Source organism: Artemia sp. Qi Xiang Cuo, chromosome 1, assembly GCF_049724085.1.
Source record: "Artemia sp. Qi Xiang Cuo chromosome 1, ASM4972408v1, whole genome shotgun sequence".
NCBI classification, from domain to species: Eukaryota; Metazoa; Arthropoda; class Branchiopoda; order Anostraca; family Artemiidae; genus Artemia; species Artemia sp. Qi Xiang Cuo.
Genome location: NC_142794.1, coordinates 9,533,198 through 9,553,540, shown reverse-complemented (window position 1 = coordinate 9,553,540; position 20,343 = coordinate 9,533,198). Strand labels below are relative to the sequence as shown.

At 35.9% G+C, this 20,343-nt stretch overlaps 1 protein-coding gene across 2 annotated transcripts in view; it reads right to left on the bottom strand.

Moving 5' to 3' along the window:
• The window catches only part of LOC148955993 (uncharacterized), a 215,707-nt gene that overhangs the window by 135,077 nt on the left and 60,287 nt on the right, over positions 1–20,343 (bottom strand). For both annotated transcript variants that reach the window (XR_016142137.1, XM_089093501.1), the window contains one exon: positions 5,711–5,905. The gene's annotated coding sequence lies outside the window, so the exon portion shown is untranslated. The remainder of the gene's footprint in view (positions 1–5,710; positions 5,906–20,343) is intronic.

Below are 20,343 nucleotides of genomic sequence, written 5' to 3'. Positions count from 1 at the left end.
GATAGAGGTTATAGTGTAGATAACGGAAACGAAGGATTTGGTTACTTGTCCCAGGGAAGTGGTAGTAATATTCCCACTACCAGAGTGCTACATATGTCATAGTACAAGTCATCTAAAGACAGATTGCCCAAATATTATCTGCAATAACTGTAAGAAAAGAGGACATGTGGCCAAGTTTTGTTCAAAACAATCAAGGGAATTGCAGTATAGAGATAGAGCCTACTGTTTTGTATGTCGGAGTAAGGAACACAAAGCCTATGGTTGTCCTAGCCGATACAGGGATCAGGACAGGTCTCAGGGAGCAGGCTCTACAGGTATGAATCAGGGAAACTAGAAACCCACAGTTCTGTGGCTTAGTTGAAATGAAGAGAGATTAGTGTTTAATTCCTAACCCCTCTCCCTAGACCTCACTCCATATTTAGCTAGAGACTAATGGAGAGTGCTAAAATACATTGTGTGAGCTGTATGGCACCCCTCCCTCTCTTTTAGGACTGCGTGACTTTCTAGGTACTAATGTATCACTATATAACATTCCTCTAAAGCTGGGAATATCAATATATAGCTTATAGATGATCCTAAATTGATTGCCTATATATTTTATAGATAATCTTAAAGCGATTGTCTATATCATAATATTTGATCCATATTAATTTTGTCCTCTTTGAGGCAAAAAGTACCCGAATTTCTTTATACCCTAGTACATAGAATCTCTATACTAGGGTTCTCTGATACGTTGAATTTGATGGTTTGATTATTGTGAATATCACTTGCCTTTTGTGGGCGTTTATCCCCTTTTTTTAAATTCGCGATGAGTTTTCTCGGGCTCGTAACTTTCGATGATTAACTTGAAAGTTAAAGAGATCGATAATATTGGAGTCAGTATATCCAAACAATTATTTTTTGGTATTTTTTTTTAATGGGCCTTTTATTGCACTATTTAAGGTGTTTGTCATTCCCCCCTCCGGCCTGACTAACCTACAATAAGAATATGTATCTTGCTAATGTGTTACATTTGCTTTGTTGTATATATATTGTGAAAATTGATGCTAAAACTATGATATGAGCTATGAATAAAACTCTTCTCAACGAGTAAATTGTTCGTTAGTTTCACGAATAGTTGGAAACAAATGAGTGTTGCAATCTTTTCTGACCAGTTTCTTGCCATCTTAGGTTTCTGCTTCTGAAGTATGAGTTTGACGCTAAAATCAAGAAAACCCACATATCATTCGCAAGGGCGTATCCAGGATTGTTTTTTTGGGTGGGAGGCTTTTTTTTGGGGGGGAGTTACAAGAAAACTTCAAAAATGAGTTTATAACATTTTGGTACGTATTTACGCGGACGCCACACTGTCGGGGAGGGGGGGGTCAAACCTGGCAACTCCTCCCACTTGGATACGGCGTTGGTCATTCATATTTTTTTTTGTCGACAAGCGTGACCTTGATGGGACTCTGGCATAAAATGTAAATATCGTTTATGCTTGGCTCCTTACGGAGTAAACCAGTTTTTACGGTACAAAGGTGATTTTGCCTTTTCGAAAATGTTTTGAAATAAAAAAAAATATATATACCTCTGAATTACCTACGGTCAACCTCTCTTTACCACATTGTTTGAGGTCTGTACTTCTACATCTGTATATTTTTTAAAGAAAGGTTCAGGTTCTGGCGGTCTGGTACGGATATATATGAAATCTTTTATTTTACAACAAATTTTTTGCTTTGTTTTGTAATAAGAAAGCTATCACCTCACAAAAAGCTTGTTAACAATGCTCTACAAACTTAACCAACGGGGAAACACCCTAGAGATTATTGACTTTAAAACAAGCATACGACAAAAAAAACGGGTTAAATTTAAATAGAGTAGTGGAAGAAGCTTAATTCAGTTTAAATCCGTCTTTTCTCTCTTTATTTTTTTTGTAAATGGGAAAGCAGGGGGAAATTATAGAAATTATTTTCTTTTGTAACGTTTTTCGATCACCCTAAAGATGGCTAGCTAACCCGAATCAACTATATTGTGTAAGCATCCTTGAAGGAAAAAAACTGGCAATTTGACTATAAAACAAGCCTTTCAGATTTACAGCTAAACCTGAAAAAAAATACCAGGTGCTAAAAACTCCTCAGCCGTTATTTTTTTCTTTTTTCAATCTCACTTCAAAATATTATCAGAAAGCCGTCGGCTCAGTACATCACAGTAAAATTTCCGTAGACCGAAGTTGTCAAACCTACATGCAAAACAAGAATGAATTACATTGGTTGGCTTTGGTCCGCCATATATTTTACTTTTGGCAAATAAACCACGTCGATTGAAACATATAGTAAATGATAAAGTTGAAAAAAGCGCCACCATAACGGAATAATTTGGATGGAGCCCATCGAAATGAGTCTTAACATAACCGTTAAGCTTCCTGATTTCACTTTTTGCCTTCATCAGCAGAGTGTGATGGTCCGATTTGCCCAATGGCCCGTTCGAAGACACGTCTTTGTAATATGGAGCAAGGTTTGTAAGAATAAGGTCAGGGGTGCTCCCGGTCACATGGGTTGGTATCTTGACCGCCTTGACATACCCAGTGTATTAGCGAGCCATTGTTTCTTTGTTTGGTTGAAGTCACCAGCTATTATGAAGCCCGGGCGGCTATACCGCTGACGCAATGTGTCTAACGTAGACTGAAGGTAGGATACCAACAGCCGTCTGTTATTGGCGCTTTCAGGATAGTAGATACTTGCAATAATGATGCAAGAGACATCTCGTGGTAAATTCTTTGGCTTGCATAATGCCCAGATCGCTTCATGGTTAGGGTCATTGAAGTTATCTAAATATTTGCAGGGGATATCATCGCGTACATACAGGGCAACACCTCCGCCAATCCTGTCTGTTCTAGTGTTCAAGAAAACCTTGTAACCAGCCATCCCCTTCCACTTGTTTCGTCTAGCTGCCATGTTTCGGTAATTGCGGCGATATGGATATTATTCTGACGTAGAATGACATCTAACTCATCTACTTTATTCGTTAGTGAGCGGACGTTGCTCAGAAGGAAGTTTGGAAGTTGGTGTTTACAAGAGAGAACCTGCGGCGATAATACTGGAGGACAATCAGACCCGAAATCACTGGTAGGAGCATTGTTGTCAGGGATCAGCCGGGGCGGTAGGCTCACGCGCGGGATTGAGACTAAACACCTCTCACGCTTGAGGCTTTTGGCTGGCCAATCGTCCGTAGGTGACTAACACGTCAATCTTAAATTTCTTTCTACCACCTCTGCGTCCTCTTCTTGTTCGCTTGCGAACGAAGGGAACGTCATCTATATTTTTATAAATTCTTAGTGTGACGAGTGTGGCTATGACAGATGGCGCCAAAACAGCAAAAGAAATGACAGTACCTTTTTTGCATTGATCAATCCAGTTTTCAGCAGCAGCCTCAGTCACAAAGAATAGCACTATTAATACAGTTTTGATTAATACCACTTTCATCGCAAAGGGAGGAGTATTTCAAGGCACTGAACAAGTTAAACTAGGATAGAATGACTTGCAGCCTCAACGGCGCGAGAGCCATCTGTAGAACCATCTGTAGTTTTCTTTAGTCTTATATTTCATATTAGGCTGCTAATGTTTTTTTTCGTTGTGTTATAAGATTTTCATCAGATTTTCTAATTCTATTTGCAATTGCAAGGCTGTATTTAGGATTTTTTTTTAGGGGGTGTTTTTAAAAAAATGTTAATTTTCGGGGAGCTATTTTTTAGTTGAGTACAGATTAGTTTTCATTCTTTAAGAAACAACATATTTTAGGTGACTTTGTTTTCAGTTCACAGGGTTGAACTACAAGCCTGGTTTTCAAAATGAGTTATGCTTCATAATGAGATGCTTCACAAAAAGCTGTTGTAATTCTTATTATTAAACTTGATGTACTGGTATAATTTGTATTATATCATAATTAGATGTATTCCTTTTATTGTAAAAACCATAGTTTTTTAACTTTTTTTAAATTGTATGTTTTTTTTGCATTTCTTTTTTAGTCATGGCAGAAGATTTCCATCAGATTCCAAATGGCCAGGTAATCTAATTCCTATTGGACAGGTAAACTGAATATTCCTTAAGGTGGTTGAAACATTATGCTATCAATATCGTCCCAAGTTTTTATGTATTTTCTTGATTTTTGTGTCCGTTTTTTTTTTTTTTTCAGAAACACACACTTTTCTATATTCTGCACTTGTTTTTTTTTTACTTTTAATTAATATAAGCTTGTGTTTTGTGTTCGAGTAAGATTTTTTTTTTTCATGGAATAACATTTAATATTTTTATACAGTATTTCTACATCAATTGTTTCAATTCAGAATAACTGAATAATAAATCTTTTTTAATCTGTTGAATATTATTTTTTACAAAACCAATTTTGAAAAATTACCCAAATCAGAAACAAATTTATACAGATGAACCTCTACATGGTAAGAGAAGGGGAGCAGCTACATGCATTCCATCCCTGGACCTTAATCTTTATTCTCTCATTCCATTGCGAGCCTCTGTTTTGTCTGCTGAATTGTGTACCATCCACCTAGCCCTAGATGTCTTATAGATTATTGTTTCGAGTCTGAAAGTATTCTCTCTTTAACTGACACACAATCTCCAATACATTTGCTCTAAAGTTTAAACAGAATTGTTGATGATACGGACATATTTCTTGTGTGCGTTCACACAGAAAGTGAGTTTTGTATCTTGACCGAGCCCCCTCCCCTCCTTTATCATAGATTAAAATTTTGTTTAGTGCCATGTCGGGAAAATCTAAATATTAGTTGTTACAAATAAAAAACAAAGATTATTATTTGTTTGCAGTTTGACGACTTCTTGTATTCGAGTTTTGTGCTTTATGTTTCAGCAATGGTAGCATAGGGGTTATATCAAAATTATGTATGACAGCTTTAAGAACCTAAATTCTGGACGGAAGAAGACCACACTATGTGGCAATCTACGGATCGTTTCTAAACGAGTCAACGGGTAAATAAAACTGCATACATGGCTTCAAAGATAAAGTGTATCAGCATTAGTGTTTAAATACTGCATACAATAAAAAACATGTCATCAAATTATGTTGATATGGAACAGTCGAAGATCGGGCCAAATACAAGGTGCTATTTAGCAGCGAATACTGATTCCGGTCTGTTAAGTACCCACAGCTACGGAACGGAATACAGCTATAGAATGCAATGGATTGGAAGTAAGAACCAGCAGAAAGGATTGACGGAACTTCAGTCATTCCTCCATTCAGTCGTATTTAGAAAAAGACTATAAAAAATCTAGAAAATATTATAATGGTGTTTTATTTTGAATATTTCTCGATTTGGTAATTACTTAAATATTAAAACGAAGGACTTGTTAGGCTATTTCCATATTTCCTTTCCTCTTAAAGTGTTTGTTCTTTTTCCAGGGTTAAGGATCTTCCAGTTAGGGCCAAAAATTGGCCAGTGACAAAGATTCACTACCAGGATAAACAAATAAACACTAGGCATTTTCAAATTTAGCATAAAAAATATCCTTAATAATATATTTTTAACGTGAAATTTCCAAATTTTGTCTTATAAGGTTTAAATAATAACTAAACAATACTGGGTAATGAAAAGATTATTGTAACTTCACTTAATAAAAAAGTATTGGAACCACGGAGTTTTACCAGCGAAAAGGCGTTTTAAATTTCTATTTTCAAACTAAAAAAAAAAAATCAAACTTACCCGAGGGTAGAAACAACTTGGTGTGCCTTGAATCGTCTGACAACCCGAGTGACATCAATCATTTCACCATCAGTCGGCTGTACCATTATTTGAGAAAAAGTTCACATATGACCAAAAAGCAGTAGTCCCGAAGGGGTCAATGGATGTCACTGTGATTCAAGCCACTGGTCAGGGTTCTTTGCGTCTATTTAATGGCTACAAAAACATAAACCGTTACCGATGCTCCAAGCAATAAGTGGAACGAAAAGGAACAAAAATAGACACGGACAGGGAGAGGAAACTAGATAATTATACACTTCGTTGATCGTACAAAAAGAATTTGTCAGAGAATACTCTAAATTTGCTTAAAAAGAAGAAAGTGTAACTACTAGATGGCTTGGATGGCAAAAACTAAACACACGAAAAGAATAAAAAGTATGAAACACTCACATTATAACAAACTTCCAGCACTGATGTTGCTACATAAGAATAAAACCAAAGCGAATGTGTATAGTGAAAAATATCTCCTCTCGACATTTAGTGGACAACACGTCTAGCCTACGTCTAGCTTTACATCTATTCTACAACTATTTCGTCTCTTTTTGCAAAATTAGGTCAGTTTTCTAGCATTTGGAGCTTTGGATGGGTGACTTATTAGTTGTTATCGCAAGGTTTTTTTTAGTATTTGTTAATATCGGCCCAAGTGTTCTGGGTTACTTAAAAAGCACGCTAAAAGCATTAGTTTTCGTCTCAAATAGACCCTCTCTCCTGATGTCCTGGGACCATTGGTGTCATTCAATCATCTTTGGGAAAAAAAAGAAAACCCATCCGTGATCTTTCTTCTGGGAAAATATGCAAAATCCCACATCTGTGAAGATCGGGGCTTGAAATCTCAACATAAGGTTTCTCTGATATGCTGAATCTGATACTTTGATTCTCTTCAATGTCACTTTTAGGTTTTTTTGGGAAGGGGGGGGGGGGCTGTTCCTCTCATTTTATCAATATCAGGTGTGTTTTCTCAAGCACAGAGCTTTGGATGGGTGACTTTAAAATTAAAGAATTTGGTTTATTTAGAATCCCCATAACAGCCATTTTTTATCTATTAATTCTATTAAATGTATCAAATACCTATTAAAAGTATCAAAACTCCCTTTTCAGAATTTCAGTTACTATTCCCTCGTGTGTTTTTGGCTACCAAAACACTAGAAACTTTAATTTTGTTTCAATAAGCCCTCTTCTCATAGTAGTAAAGTAGGTATAGTAGTAATTCCCCTTTTCTTGGTTTTCTGTGGGTAGTATAATTACAGTCCTAAGGTGAGTAAATCTCGGGTAGCGTATCCTTAGAATTCGGCCCTCCTAATTACCTTGAACGTACCTACTGGGAGTAATGAAAATGCTTAAATAATGTTGTATAGAGAGGTTGGTTATAATATAATACTTTTATTTATACATCCGAATTAGGTCTGGCTATTACGCTATGGGGACTAATGGTTCTAGATAATCAACAATTATAAGAAATCTATGATAGAGTACAATAAAACAAGATATTTGAACACTAACAATATTCCAACAATATTCCAAAAAATAAACGGACAGAGGTCAGCCCGGCAAATAGATTAGCGCGCCCTCGGTCCCAAAAATATAAGTTTTTTATATTAAAAATCAAAAGTTTCAACCCGGCCAATTTACGTACTGAGCCGCGAAAGTGGTTATTAGCAATTTCCTTTTCAAACCTCACATAAATTATGTTTTCTCTTATCTTAGTAAACAACGGTATTTCGAAACTAAACAATTTGTATTTTGCGTTGTAAATACTTTATTTCATATTAAGCTATTTCTGCTTAATTGGACAGGTTACCACATCACGTTTTAGGACAATTGGTTCGATACAATCATCTCTGAGAAAGAAAACGCAACTGTGATCTGTGAATATATTAAATAAAATGTAGGAAGCCGAGGTGGATGAAGAAGTGAGGCCCAATTGGCTTTGAAGCCAAAATCAGACAAGATGAACGGGAAAAAACTGCTTCCTCGTCTTGAATTAATTTAGCACTTTCTACAAATAGCATACAAACCTATAAAAACATTTTTTTTTTTTAGATAAGCCCGAATGCTTATGACGGTATTGACGATATTTTATTTCAAAACTTAAGGAAGCTGATCCCTCGTCCACCCTACATAGCCCGACCCTCCCCCGCCCCAAAAAGTATTAACGATATTTTATGCCAAAAATCATGGGAGCTCACCCTTGAACCCCCATAACCTCATAACAGAAAAACTTGAAAATTTGGCAATCAAAAACGAAAATAAATTAATATAAAAAAAAAGTTTTCGAAAAGTAAGTGTTTTAAAGAAAAGCAAAGGCCATACTAAACTTGACATCAGAAGAAATAGAAACCTACAATTACTCAAACACAAAACGACCAGAAATTATTATTAAAGAATACATGAAACCCAACACGAAGAGAAATTAAATAAACAATCTTAGCAAAATAACAGGCACTATTATAAACGAATAAACAAATCTTAAAACGAGAAAAGCTTAAATTGAATATGCAAACAAAATTTAAAACGAATGAAAATATTATATTATTGAGTATAAATTAAGTATAAGAAAATAATAAGAAAACTGTTTTCTTTTGTAGTTATTACAGCATTGAGTTTAAACATAAAAATTAAAGTAAAATAAAATCTTGAACTAATGAGCTTTCAGCAGTTAATATCATCATATATCAAATATTCATTTTAATTTTATTAGTTCTATCCAAGACTGTTCAAGACACATATAGTTTCATTGAAAACAAGAAATTAGATACTGCCCGCTTGTCTAACTGTAAAAGTCTAATGCCTACTGCGTCATTGGCGCTTCACTGAAAACGAATTATATTACAAATATATTCTTTTTTATTTTAGCATGGAAAATGAAAATAAAATTTACAGTGAAATAAAATCTTGAACTGATGATCATTCAACAATTAATATCATTATATATCAAGAATTCAGTTTGATTTTATTTGTACTTTCCAAGACTGTTCAAGACACATATAGTTTTCAGCAAAGCGTCAATGACGCAGTAGCTTTTAGACTTTTACAGTGAGAGAAGGAGGCAAAACCCAAACTTTGTAGCGATTTTTCTTCGTTCCAAGCTTGATTTGCATATCCAATTTAAGTTTCACTCATTTTAAGATTTGTTTGTTCATTTGTATTAGTACCTATTGTATGTTTGTTTGCTATGATTGTTTTATGAATTTTTCCGGTTTCATTTATACTTCAATAGCATAATATTTTTATAAGTTTTAAGCTTAATTTGCTTATTCAAATTAAGCTTTACGCGTCTTCAGATTTGTTTAGTCGTTTATATTAGTACCTATTGCATGTTTTTTGATATAATTGTTTATTTTATTTCAGATCTTTTTGGGTTTCATCTTTAATATTATTTTCTAGTCGTTTTGAGTTTGAGTTATTGTAGGTTCCTATTTGTTCTTATCTTAAGCTTAAAATGGCCTTTAATTTTCTTTAAATCTTTTTTTGGAAAGTTTTTTAATTAATTTCTATTCGTTTTTGATTGCCAAATTTTCAAGTTTTTCAAAATCGTTGTTTCAAAATAATTTTGTATTCCAAAATAAATTAACAGTCTTAGCAAGAACTAATAAAATTAAACTGAATATTTGATAGATATATAATGATATCAATTGCAATTGCTACAAGCTCACCAGCTCAAGATTTTATTTCTCTCAGGACTAGATATTAAACTTTGACACTTCAAGGCCCAGGCGTTTTTGCCACTCCGTTTTTACAAGATTTTCGGGGAAAAGCCCAAAATTTCAGGGATAGTGAAAGTCGCAGGAATTAGCGGGCCAATTGGTCAATCTTGACCTGGTTTTACTGCAATTTTCATTTTATTTTCAATATTGTAATTAACACAAAAGATAATATTTGTAATGTAATTCGTTTTAGTAGATCACTAAATATGCAGTAGACCTTAAGCTTTTACTGTGTCTTGAACAGTTTGGAAAAAGTTAATAGAATAAAACTGAATTCCCCTGAGTTTTGGAATAAAATATCTTTCATAGTTTTTTTGGGGTGGGTGGGGGGTCAGGTAATGGAGGGAGGGCCAGGGGTCAGCTCCCATGATTACTGGAATAAAATATCGATAATATGTTTGTTTTTACAGGGCTTAGGATCATGGAAGGAGGGTCAGGGATCAGATTCCAGGATTTATCGATGATAGCTTTGTCAGGGGGGAGGAGTATCAGGCCGTAGAGGACCAGGTGTCAGCTCCCATCAGATTTGGAGTAAAATATCGGTAATAATTTTGTTTGGGGGGGAAGGGGGGTTCAGGTTATGGAGAGCCAAGGGTGAGTTCCCATAATTTGTGGAATAAAATATCATCAATAGGTTTCTTGGATGGAGGAGGGTCGGGTCATGCAAGGAGGGCCAGGGGTAAGCTTCCTAAAGATTTTGAGTAAAATATCGTAAATTACTTTTTTGAATAAGGATGGGGGTTGAGCTTACCTGATCTTTCAACTATTTTCAAAACCCACACATAGAAACCTTATTTACCCCCAGGGCACAACATACAATACTTACCCGGAAGCTCTGGGGGTTGGGTTGACCCTGGAGTTTTTGATATTTGATCCTTTGAGTTATTTATTTTTTTTAAATGGTTACCTAAAAGTTCGATCGGATTGATTTAGAGTAAAAAAGGAACAAGAACTTTCGGTTTCCAATAGAATGAGCCCCCTCCGAAGTTTATACAACCATTCCTTCTATAAGAACCGTATATGCCTCTGGCAAGATATGTGGGGGAGGGGTGCTAGTTGCCATCGGATAACTTTGACTCATAAAAAGGGAACTAGAACTTATAATTTCCAATCAAATGAGCATCCTCTGAAGTTTTTATGACACCGTCTTAGATAGAACCTTATATGCCCGGGTCATAACTTACAACACTTACCCCTGGGCTCTTAGAGGTTGTGCCGACACTGGATTTTTGTTGTTTGATCTTAAACTGTTTTGAACAAAATGGCTATTTCAAAATTTTTATCAGATCAATTTGGGGAAAGAGGACCTTGGGAGAGGGGCTAGTTGCCCTTCGATCATTTTTGACTTAAAAAGGCACTAGAAATTCTTATTTACAATTGAATGAGCCCTCACCAAATTTTATACTCCATCTCTTCCATAAAAACCTTATATGCCCCCGGGGCATAATTTGCAACACTTTCCCCTGGGCTCTGTGGGGCTCGGTTACCTTTGGAGTCTTTGTTGTATGATATTTGGTCTATTTTGAACAAAATGTTTACATAAAAAATTCGATCACATTCATTACAGGAAAAGGGGGTTCGTGAGGGAGAGGGGGCTAGTTACCATCAGATCACCTTTGACTCTTAAATAGGGAACTGGAATTTTGAACTTACAATGCCCCCGGAGCATAAGTTACAACCCTTCCCCTAGACTCTGGCGGGGGATTCAGTCAACCCTGAAGTTTTTTTATCTGATTGTTCGAATATTAAAGAAATTGGCTATCTCAAATTGATCAAATGTATTTAATGAAAAGAGGGTGTGTGTGGGGGGGGGGTAGAAGCCTGATATCTCTTTTGACTCTTAAAAAGGGAACTAGAACTTTCAATTTTCAGTCATAGTCAGTGATCCAGGGACCGTTATCTTTCAAGGGGTGGCTCACATTCACTGCAGTTGGTTTGAGGGTGGTTTTAGGGTAATCAGGGGCGCTAATAATGAATATCGGCGTGCACAAGTTCGCATGCGTGTAGAAAATGGTCATTTTAGCCTATAAAGTTAAACTTGGCCTATAACGACGTCATACCGCTCTTGATTTTATTTACACGGTAAGATAAACTGAAAACGTTATAAACTTGACATATTCTGCATCCTAAGAATGAGTACTTTCACCTGGTATTTTTTGTTTTTCCCCACAATCTTTATTTTGTTTGTTAAACTTTATTTAATTTTGAAAGCAAGGTTTTTAAATATACTTTTTCTCAGGTTTTTCGGTTTTTCTGAAATGTTTGCCTACATAAGTATATTTTTTTATGCTTTATTTGAATTCTGATCGTTATTACGAGTCAAACCATTTACCTCTTTTTAGAAAAATCTTAATCCTTGAGCAACTATTTTTTTTTTCTAAATAACGTCATAGCTTTCAGAAATTATCCTACAATGACCAAGTTTTTTAAAACAATTTTTTTACTGTTAAGAAAAACAAAGAAAACGAATCAAATTGCACAACATTTGACCCATCAGGTTCAAATTGATCCTCTATTACGGCTGACGACACCTTTGACACTGATAAATAAAAAAAAAACAGTCTTTTAAACTGAAAGTAAGGAGCGACATTAAAACTTAAAAAGAGCAGAAATTATTTCGTATATGAAAGGGGCTGTCCCCTCCTCAACGCCTCGTTCTTTACGCTAAAGTTTCTATTGTTTTAAAAAATAAAGTTGTGAGACAGAGTCAAACTTTTGCGTATAGAGCGAGGCGTTGAGGAGGGGACAGCCCCTTTCATATACGGATTAATTTCTGTTCGTTTTAAGTTTTAATGTCGCTCCTTACTTTCAGTTTAAAAAACTTGTTTCTTTATTTAATTTCTGATCGTTTTTTAGTTAATGCAGCTTTGATTTTGGCTCACCGTACATGAACAATTAAAACGAAATTCGCATATTAATTTCCCTTTTTTTTGGCTAATAGGCTTTCTCAAAATTTTGTTCTGACGTAACTTACGAATTAACTTACGTAACGAATTTCTATATTCGTATGTTTTTATTACGTATATTAGGGAGTTCGATCCCTAGTAAATACCTCGCTCTTTACGCTAAGGTTCGAATTTTGTCCGAATCACAAACCCCTGAATAACAAAGGCCGGTTAATTAGAATAGATGGCTCTTTAGAAAGTACTAAAAAAAATTGTAGCGTAAAGAGTGAGGTATTGACTAGAGGGCGAACCCCCTCATATACGTAATAATTTCTGTTCATTTTAATGTTGCTTCTTACTTTCAGTTGAAAAAAACTTGCTTTTTTTATTTAATTTCTGATCGTTTTTTAAATAATGCTGGAAAATCTGGCTCCCGCCTCATAGAAATGTCCCTTCCTCTAAGGAAATATTCTTCAAGGAAAGATCCTCCCCCGTATCCCTTACTCTAAGCCCGACCCCCCACTAGAAAAAAAATCCTCCTGAAAACGCCTGTATACTTGCCATTAACCAACACTATATGTAAACAATGGGCAAAGTTTATAACTTGCGGCCCTTCCCCCGGGAACAGTGGGGGACTAAGTCATCCTCAAAGATATATTAATTAGATTTTCGACTATGCTGAACAAAATGGCTATCTCAAAATTTCGATCGGGTGACTTCGGGAAAAAAATGAGCATGGGAGTGGGCCAAGAAACCCTCCAATTTTTTCGGTCACTTAAAAAGGGTACTAGAAATTTTAACTTCCGTTCGAATGAGCCCTCTCACGATATTCTAGGACCACGATTACCCCTGGGAAAAAAAATAAATAAATAAAATAAACACGCATCCGTGATCTTTCTTCTGGCAAAAATGAAAAATTCTACATTTTTGTAGATAGGAGCTTGAAATCTCTACAGTATGGTTCTCTGATACGCTGAATATGATGGTGTGATTTTCATTAAGGTTCTATGACTTTTAGAGGGTCTTTTCTCCTTTTTTCGAAAATAAGCCAAATTTTCTCAGGCGCGTAACTTTTGATGGGTAAGATTAAACTTGATGAAACTTATATGTTTGAAATCACAATTAAAATCTGATTCTTTTGATGTATCTATTGGTATCAAAATTCTGTTTTTTAGACTTCCGGTTACCATTGAGCCGGGTCGCTCCTTACTTACAGTTCGTTACCACGAACTGTTTGAAAATCGCAAAGGCCGTTTAATTAGAATAAAAAGCTCTTTTGAAAGTACTAAGAAAAACTTTAGCTTAAAGAGCAAGGTATTGACGACAGGGTGAACCACCTAATATATGTAATTACTTCTGTTAGTATAGTTTTTCATGTTCTTCCTTACTTTCAGTTTCAGCAACGTTTTTTTTTATTTAATTTCTGAGGCCTTTTTAAATAATACTGGGAAATCCGGTACCCCCTTTATGAAAAATTCCCTTCCTCATGCAAAATTCCTCTAGGGAAAGATCATCCCATGTAAACCCCTCCCCCAGCCCCTCCTCCTACCAGAAAAATCCCCCCGGAAAATGTCTGTATACTTCGCAATAACCTATACTATATGTAAACAATGGGAAAAGTTCGAAACTTGCAGCCCTTCCCTTTGGGACTGGGGGGGGGGGGGGTTAAGTCATCAGTAGAGACGAAGTTTTTACATTTTTAGACTAAGCTGAGCCAAAAGTATATCTCAAAGTATCAAGCAAGCGACTGTGGGAAAAAAATTAGCGTTGAAGGGGGTTCAGCTGCCCCCCAGTTTTTGGTCAGTTAAAAAGGACACTAAAACCTTTGATATCTGTTTTAATAAGCCCGCTCACAATATTTTGTGACCACTGTTTTGAAAAGATTACCACTGAAAAAAAAACATGCATCTTGGTTTTTTATAGCAAAAAATATAAATTTTCAAATTTTTGCAGATAGGAGCGTGAAACTTCTTTAATAGGGCTCTCTGATAAACTGAATGTGATGGTGTGATTTTCGTTAAAGTTAATTAAAAATGTAAAATTCCACATTTTTGCAGATAGGAGTTTGAAGCTTCTTTAATAGTGTTCTTTGATAAGCTAAATGTGATGGTGTCATTTTCGTTAAAGTTAATTAAGACAAAATTTGCAATTAAAACAAAATTTATTGTTTAAAAAAAATTGATTTGTGAGAAAGTTAAACTTTGGGGTAAAGAGCGAGGCGTTGACGTTAAAGTTTTAACGTCGTTCCTTACTTTCAGTTAGAAAAACTCGTTTTTTTATTTAATTTTTGAACCTTTTTTGAATTAATGCAAGTTTTGATTTTGGCTCACCGTACGTGAATAATTAAAACAAAATTTGCATATTAATTTTACTTTTATTTGGTTAAATGGCTTTCTCTAAACTTGATTAATTTTATTTACAAACGTTTTATTAGTAATAAATATACGTAACTTGCGAATTAACTTACGTAACGAACTTCTATATTCATATATTTTTAATACGTATATTAGGGGGTTCACACCCTAGTCAATACCTTGCTCTTTAAGCTAAAGTTCGAATTCTTTTCCAATTCTTTAAAAATGACCCCCTTAATCACAAAGACCAAAAATTAAAACAAAATTTGCATATTAATTTTACTTTTATTTGGTTAAGTGGCTTTCTCGAAACTTGTTTAATTTTATTTACGAACGTTTTTATTAGTAATAAATATACGTAACTTACGAATTAACTTACGTATCGAACTTCTATTTTCATATATTTTTAATACATATATTAGGGGGTTCACCCCCTAGTCAATACCTTGCTCTTTAAGCTAAAGTTCGGATTTTGTTCCAATTCTTTAAAAATGACCTCTTAATCACAAAGTCCGTTAATTAGACTAAAAAGCTCTTATGAAAGTACTAAAAATTGTTTCGCTTAAAGAGCGAGGTATTGACTAGGGGGTGAACCCAATCATATAGCTAATATTTTCTGCTCGTTTTAAGTTTCGATGTTGCTGCTTACTTTCAATTGAAAAACTTGTTTTTTCTTATATTTAATTTCTGATCTTTTTTTTAATAATGCTGGCAAGTCTGGCGCCTCCTTCATAGCAATTTCACTTCCCCCATGAAAACTTCCTTCATGGACAGATCCTCCAAACATAACCTCCGACCCCCCCCCCCTACTACCAGAAAAAAAAACCTCCTGAAAACTTCTATATACTTTCCAATAACCAATACTATATGTTATAACATTGAGTAAAGTTCATAGCTTTCAACCCTCTCCACGGGGAATTCGAGGGACTAAGTCATACTAAAAGGCATTGTTATCACATTTTTTACCATACTGAACAAAACGGCAATCTCAAAACTTTGATCGGGTGACTTTGGAAAAAGCACGAGCGTGGGAGGGGGCCTAGTTGCCCTCCATTTTTTTGGTCACTTAAAAAGGGCACTAGACCTTTAATTTCCGTTCGAATGAGCCCTCTCACGATATTCTAGGACCACTGGGTCGATACGATCACCCCTGGGGAAAAAAACAAACACACAAATAAACACGCATCCGTGATCTTTCTTCTGGCAAAAAATGCAAAATTCCAAATTTTTGTAGATAAGAGCTTGGAACCTCTACAGTAGGGTTCTCTGATACGCTGAATACGATGGTGTGATTTTCATTAAGGTTCTATAACTTTTAAGGGGTCTTTTCCCCTTTTTCCGAAAATCAGCCAATTTGTCTCAGGCGCGTAACTTTTGATGGATACGATTAAACTTGATGAAACTTATATATTTAAAATCAGCATTAAAATTTGATTCCTTGTATGTATCTATTGATGTCAAAATCCTGTTTTAAAGAGTTTCGGTTACCATTGAGCCAGGTCACTTTTAAGATTAACTTAATGAAAATCTAACATTCAGATTCAGCATAGCACAAAAACCTACTGTAGATGTTTTAAGCTCCTATCTGCGAAAATTTGGAATTTTGTATTTTTTTTTGCAAGAATAATAATCACGGATGCGTGTTTTTTTGTTTTTTTTTTCATGGGTGACCGTATTGATCCAGTATTCCTAGAATATCGGCAGAGGGCTAATTCGAACAGAAATTAAAAGTTCTAGTACCCTTTTTAAGTAACAGAAAAAATTAGAGGGCAACTTGGCCCCCTTTGCTACGTCGGAGGATATTTCCTTGGGGGAAGGGATATTTCCAGGAAGGGGGTGCCATATTTTCCTAACGTTTTTCATTGTATAAAAAAAAATAGAGTTGTGAGAAAGTCAAACTTTAGCGTAAAGAGCGAGGCGTTGAGAAGGGGACAGTCCTTTTCATATACAGAATAATTTCTGTTCGTTTTAAGTTTTAACGTCGTTCCTTACTTTCAGTTAAGAAAACTTTTTTTTTTTTTGAACGTTTTTGAATTAATGCAGGTTTTGATTTTGGCTCACCGTACATGAATAATTAAATAAAAATTGAATATTAATTTTACTTTTATTTGGGTAAATGGCTGTCTCGAAACCTGTTTAATTTTATTTAGGAACGTTTATATAAGTAATAAATATACGTAACTTACGTAACGAACCTCTATATTCTTATATTTTTAATACGTATATTAGAGGGTTCGCCCCCTAGTCAATACCTTGCTCTTTAAGCTAAAGTTCAAATTTTGTTCCAATTGTTTAAAAATGACCGCTTAATCACAAATACCGTTAATTAGAATAAATAGCTCTTATGAAAGTACTAAATAATCTTTGGATTAAAAAGCGAGGTATTGACTAGGGGATGAACCCAATCATATACGTAATGTTTTCTGTCGTTTTAAGTTTTGATGTTGATCCTTACTTTCAGTTAAAAAACTTGTTTTTTTATATATAATTTCTTATCTTTTTTTAAATAATGCTGGGAAATCCGGCGCCCCCTTCATAGCAATGTCCCTTCTCCCATGAAAACTTCCTTCATGGAAAGATCCTCCCACATAACCCCCGACCCCCGCCCCCCCCCCCGCTACCCGAAAAATTCCCCGCGGAAAACGTCTGTATATTTCCCAATTACCCTTACTATATGTTAGCATTGGGTAAAGTTCATAACTTTCAGCTCTCCCCACGGGGACTTTGGGGATTAAGTCATCATAAAAGACATAGTTATCATATTTTCGACCATGCTGAACAAAATTGCTATCTCAAAATTTTGATCGGGTGACTGGGAAAAAAATGAGCGTGGGAGGGGGCCTAGTTACCCTCCATTTTTTGGGTCACTTAAAAAGGGCACTACAACTTTTAATTACCGTTTGAATGAGCCCTCCCACGATATTCTAGGACCATTGGGACGATACGATCACCCCTGGAGAAAAAAAACAAAAATAAACAAACAAACAAACAAATAAACACACATCCGTGATCTTTCTTCTGGCAAAAAATGCAAAATTCCACATTTTTGTATATAGGAGGTTTAAACCTCTGCAGCAAGGTTCAGTAATGCGGTGAATATGATGGTGTGATTTTCATTAAGGTTCTATAACTTTTAGGGGGTCTTTGCCCCTTTTTTCGAAAATCAGCCAAATTTTCTCAGGCGCGTAACTTTTGATAAGTAGAACTAGACATGATGAAACTTATATATTTGAAATCTACATTAAAAAATGATTCTTTTGATGTATCTATTGGTATCAAAATTCCGTTTTCTACAGTTTCGGTTACCATTGAGCCGGGTCGCTCCTTACTTACAGTTCGTTACCACGAACTGTTTAATATTTTCAAGACAACCTATAATTATTAATTTATCTCATATTAACTTAATCTATTATTTAATTTATCATATTAATTATCAATATTAATTTATCTCACCAAACGATAGATCGCTCTTTTTTTAATCAAATCATGTATTTACATTCTATACTACTAATATTTTTAACCAGGCAAAAAAAAGACACCTCGTCACATGGTTTGATCGTCATTACGAGTCAAACCATGTGCCTCTTTTCCAAAAAATCTTAATTCTTGAGCAACAATTTATTTTTTCTGCAGTATTAGATACAATCTGGCTTGCGTAGGCTCATATACCAGCCTCCAGGTGGCGAAGCCGTGTGAACGTGTGGTGCAGAGGTGACTAAGGCTGATTTAGGATCCTATTTTCTTTAAATCCCTGCATAGCAGAGGCCAATGGTCCAATCGGTTAGATTGGGTCAACAGCCACTGATGTAGTAAACGGTAACTGTCATGATCAGCTGAAAGTAAGGTTTAGGCGACTGCATTAGGAGTTTAATATCAAAACAAATAAAAAAAATCAAATATTTACAACTGAACATGAAATGTGGCTCAGATTTCTTTTTCTTCTTCATTTTCGTCTTTGGTCTCGATCTGATTTACATCGGAAAGTAGGCAATTTTGTGGGTCAGCTCCACACTTGCAATGCGCTTTCGCAGAAACCTATTTTGGAGCATTTGCAGTGCGAGCCGCACCTCGTCTTGCCACAATTGCAAAAAGAAAGCGATGCTAGCCCATGCGGCATCGCAGAAACTACGTCTGGCTTCAGTTCATGATCTTCAATTCTCCAGCCTGTATCGGTAGCCTGAGGTAAATCAATACAGAGCTTGTGGCTTTAGATCCAAATCAGTGACTGGAACATGCACCTTTCAAATGAAGCAGAAACGACGTATCAGTTGGTGGTAAACGCCGCAAATCCTCCAATCTTGGGTACAAATGTGCTCGAAGATCATTCAGACTATTGAAATTAGTCTCAATTCTGCCATACACTGTAACCACAATCTGCTTACAGACGTTGACTAAACCATCACTTTGCACAGATTATGAATCCTCTGCAAGGACTCGAAATTCATCAACTAAAGACCCCAACAAAGTTTCTGAAGACTTCGCAGCTCGAAAAAAGCAGACCTTTCCAATTCCATACAGAAAGCTTGTGGTGTCACATCCACTAAAAACGTGGACAAGCTGCAAGGCGTTGCAAAGTGTTGCTCCTAGTTTTTATGCTGCTGTATTAATAGGTATGCAGTAGGACGGAAACTTAACCCAGAGCTGCTTGAGGCCGAGATTAGCAAGATACTGGAAGTAGTATGCAGCTAGTAAGACGATATCAGTATCGTTGGCTTGTATTATCACAAGTGTGCTCTTTCGTCTTGCGGCAACTGCTCTGTGGTATAGCACCTGAGTGTCTGCTTCCTGAGGACATGACGAGCGATTGTCATCAACAGACCTTCCATGGGGCGTAACGGTAACAGCTCTGTGTCGACTCTCGAAACCTCCAGCAAGGTGAACCATCAGACGGGTAAAAATTTTGTAATTCCAGATCTCGAAAAGAACTTTCAAGAGTCGACCTTTGGTTGAGCGACTACTGAGAATCCCATTCCAGAGTGTTGCAACTTTGCTGGATGAAGTGAATGGGCTGGAAATATTTCCTCCAAGATCTCCTGTTCTTTCTCGACAGCCATATGCTTGTTTGAGGTTGAACGAGTAATCATCATGGGTTCTATCGTCACTAAGACCGTCATGCCTGTCACCAACCAAATGGATAGACTGACAAGCTTCGGGTGTGTTCCTAAGAATCCCACCTTGAACTCTTATAAAATCTGCTAGCGTCTCATTTTGCTCTACTCGATAACACTTTATGACACTCATCACATGAACTATATAGTCCGATCGAGGAGAGTCTTCAAAAAGGTATGTGGAATCATTTTTGACCATGACTGCAAGCCAGACTGTTGCAGAATGTAGCAGAATGGCTTTGCGTCCCATGTCATAAAGTTATGCAGCTCTGTTCTCGGCGTCTTGAATGGGTTTCCGAAAAACTATACCAAGTCAATAACCCGATTTCTGGCTTTTATTATCAAATTCGTAAACGCAGTGATATCTTAATGATGCTTCATTGCCTCTTCACATATATTCAGGTTTACTTTCAGCGTTCTGGTGACTGCTGCAAGAAAGTGGAGAGTAGCCAAATATCGATCCCTGGCATTTTTCTATACCAGAAACTCCTCGATGACCTTTGATGTCCAGATTCACAGTCGACTCTAAAGCCAGATCGCATG